Below are 4,319 nucleotides of genomic sequence, written 5' to 3'. Positions count from 1 at the left end.
AACTAGGAGCTATAGTAGGAACTAGGAGCTATACTAGGAACTAGGAGCTATAGTAGGAACTAGGAGCTTTAGTAGGAACTAGGAGCTGTGTTAGGAACTAGGAGCTATAGTAGGATCTAGGAGCTATAGTAGGATCTAGGAGCTATAGTAGGAACTAGGAGCTATAGTAGGAACTAGGAGCTATAGTAGGAACTAGGAGTTATAGTAGGAACTAGGAGCTATAGGATGAGTGAGTGCTGTGTGTGGAGACTAGCTAGCTGTTAATACACTCAGTAAACAAAACAGAAACTCACATACTGCTAACTGCCAAAATAAAGGAAACTCTTGGGTAAATGACAGATACAACGTACACTACTGTTGAAAAGTTTATGGTAACTTAGAAATATCCTTGTTTTTTTTAAAGAAAAGCAAATGTTTTGTATATTAATATAACTTCAAATTGATCAGAAATACAGTGCAGCTTCATTAAATAGCACCCGCAAAACACCAGTCTCAACGTCAACAGTGAAGAGGCGACTCCGGGATGCTGGAGTTGCAAAGAAAAAGCCATATCTCAGACTGGCCAATGAAAATAAAATAATAAATGGGCAAAAGAACACAGACACTGAACAGAGGAACTCTGCCTAGAAGGCCAGCATCCCAGAGTCGCCTCTTCACTGTTGACGTTGAGACTGGTGTTTTGCAGGTACTATTTAATGAAGCTGTCAGTTGAGGACTTGTGAGGTGTCTGTTTCTAAAACTAGACACTTTAATGTAATTGTCCTCTTGCTCAGTTGTGCACCGGGGCCTCCCACTCCTCTTTCTATTCTGGTTAGAGCCAGTTTGCGCTGTTCTGTGAAGGGAGTAGTACACAGTGTTGTACAAGATCTTCAGTTTCTTGTCAATTTCTCTCATGGAATAGCCTTCATTTCTCAGAACAAGAATAGACTGACAAGTTTCAGAAGAAAGAACTTTGTTTCTGGCCATTTTGAGCTTGTAATCGAACCCACAAATGCTGATGCTCCAGATACTCAACTAGTCTAATGAAGGCCAGTTTTATTGCTTCTTTAATCAGAACAACAATTTTCAGCTGTGCTAACATAATTGCAAAAGGGTTTTCTAATGATCAATTAGCCTTTTAAAATGATAAACTTGGATTAGCTACACAACGTGCCATTGGAACACAGGAGTGATGGTTGCTGATAATTTGCCTCTGTACGCCTATGTAGATATTCCATTAAAAATCAGCCGTTTCCAGCTACAATAGTCATTTACAACATGAACAATGTCTACACTGTATTTCTGATCAATTTGATGTTATTTTAATGGACCAAAAAAAGTGCTTTTCATTCAAAAACAAGGACATTTCTAAGTGACCCCAAACTTGTGAACGGTAGGGTATATTGAAAGCAGGTGCTTCCACACAGGTGTGGTTCCTGAGTTAATTAAGCAATTCATATCCCATCATGCTTAGGGTCATGTATAAAAATGCCCAGGTGCCCATTGTTTTGTCTACCATGGATAGAAGAAGAGATGTCAGGGACTCTGAAGAGGAGTCTCAAAGGACCATAACAGGTTTAAATGGTGTGTGTGTGTGTGTGTGTGTGTGTGTGTGTGTGTGTGTGTGTGTGTGTGTGTGTGTGTGTGTGTGTGTGTGTGGTGTGTGTGTGTGTGTGTGTGTGTGTGTGTGTGTTTAGTCACCAGATCTCAACCCAATTGAACATTTATGGTAGATTCTGAAGCAGCGCCTGAGACCACCATCAACAAAACACCAAATGATGAAATGTCTCGTGGCAGAATGGTGTCACATCCCTCCAGTAGAGTTCCAGACACTTGTAGAATCTATGCCAAGGTGCATTGAAGCTGTTCTGGTCGGTGGTGACCCAACGCCCTAGTAAGACACTTTATGTTTCCTTTATTTTGGCAGTTACCTGAACATACAGTACATGCTTTAGATTATCACACACACACACACACACACACACACACACACACACACACACACACACACACACACACACACACACACACACACACACACACACACACACACACACACACACACACACACACCTGCATCTACATCTCGCTCTGTGTGTGTGTGTGTTTCTACTGGTGCCAATGTTGTCAGACATCCCATATATACAGCATCATTTCACACACACACACACACACACACACACACACACACACACACACACACACACACACACACACACACACACACACACACACACACACATCGATCATTAAGACCTGTGGAGTATTGAGTTGGAGGGAACAATGTAACCCACCACACAGTCCAAGGGAATACATGTAACATTGTCTTTAATATACATCTGGAATGAATCAACTACTGTCATTCACAAGTGATAATAAAACACTTATTGTCTTTAAGCCAAATCATTCAATCACTCTAGCCTAGTGGTTAGAGCGTTGGGCTAGTAACCGAAAGGTTGCAAGTTCGAATCCCCGAGCTGACAAGGTACAAATCTGTCGTTCTGCCCCTGAACAAGGCAGTTAACCCACTGTTCCTAGGCCGTCATTGTAAATAACAATTTGTTCTTAACTGACTTGCCTAGTTAAATAAAGGTAAAATAAAAATTATATTTCATCATCTTGACAATTTGTGCGTTATTTGAGTGTGGTTGTTTTAGTGTGTAGCTATGTGTTTAGATTTTTCAAGTCAGTGTGTGTGTGAATGTGTTTATTTGTGAAAGAACACAGAGGGTGGAGAAAGAGAACCAAAACACTCACCTTCCAAAATACCAGCCACCCACCACCAACCCCAACGCCCAAACCAAAACGGCCAAAAAAATCTATCCTAATATAAAGAAACGGAGAGAGAACTGTTGGTATAATCCTCACATCGATCTCCTGCCGGTAGCAACAACCAATCAAATGTAAAAAGGAACGATAGTAGAAAAAGGATGGTGAAAAATGAATGAGGAGAGGATGAAGGAAGATGAAGTCCTTCGGAGGAAGAGAAGTTTAATCCTTAGAGAGGTCGGTTTGTTGCCATGACGAGGTTAGCCTCCCCCAGTACAGTCTCTCCCAGTCCAGTCAAAGGGATAGTGTTTCCACCTGCCTGTCTGCCTGCTAGCCCTTCTGTGTCGCTATGTTTCTGATTCCTCTGCTCCAGCGTGCGCCAGGATCCAGAGGCTGTCTTTGTGCATGTGTGTGTGTGAGAGAGAGAGAGAGAGAGAGAGAGAGGGTTTGTGTATTTGTGTGCAGTCGTGCATGTGGGAGGAGTGTGTGAATGTGTGTGAGGCGCAGCTTGTCAAAAATAGTAACATTGGAGTGTGTTGCTTCTGTCTGAGCTGAGAGAGAGAATCAGCTGATCTCACAGTAGATATAAATCTTCCTCCAGGCTTTTCTCTTCCTCCTCCTTTTCCCCTCTTTGTTTTCTCTCGTTTTGTTTCATTCGCTCTTTTGATTCGTTTCATTTTCTCAGTCCCTCACGTTAGGTGGTAGGCTGGCTCTGCATGTATCGGCTTGTGTGTGAGTGTTCGCGGGTGGTGTGTGTGTTCGCCTGTGTGTGTGTGTGTGTGTGTGTGTGTGTGTGTGTGTGTGTGTGTGTGTGTGTGTGTGTGTGTGTGTGTGTGTGTGTGTGTGTGTGTGTGTGTGTGTGTGTTGGCAACGGGTAGACAGGGAAAGACGAGCTGTTTGCTGGAGTCATTGAGAAAGAGAGGGATGTGTTTTTTAAATGGTGGACAAACGGAGAGAGATGGATGAGAGCGTGATAGGAGAGAGAGAGTGGCAGGGGGAGAGAGCGAGGAAGGTGCAGAGCGGTGGAAGAAGAGTGAGAGCAGGGTGGCATTTAGGGTAAAGGAACTGGCAGGTGTGTGTGTGTGTGTGTTGTGAGATGGGTAATGTGTGTTCCTGTGAGACAGAGAGCAGGACTGTGTTCTTCCCATCACCAGCTGAACATGGCTGCTACTGACAGGCTAGGCACACAGGGAAACCTCTGTTGTTTATTTATATGTGGTGGAGAGAGGAAGAGAGGGAGAATGATAGAGAGAATTATATAGAATGATAGAGAGAATGATAGAGAATGATAGAATGATAGAATGATAGAGAATGATATAGAGAATGATATAGAATGATATAGAATTATAGAGAATGATATAGAACGATAGATAGAGAGAAGGATATAGAATGATATAGAGAATGATATAGAATGATATAGAGAATGATATAAAATGACAGAGAGAATGATATAGAGAATGATAGAGAATGATAGAGAGAATGATATAGAATGATATAGTGAATGATAGAGAGAATGATATAGAGAATGATAGAGAGAATTATATAGAGAATGATATAGAATGATATAGAGA

The sequence above is a fragment of the Salmo salar genome, chromosome 17, assembly GCF_965601325.2.
Source record: "Salmo salar chromosome 17, fSalSal1, whole genome shotgun sequence".
NCBI lineage: Eukaryota > Metazoa > Chordata > Actinopteri > Salmoniformes > Salmonidae > Salmo > Salmo salar.
This window is presented reverse-complemented; position numbering follows the sequence as displayed.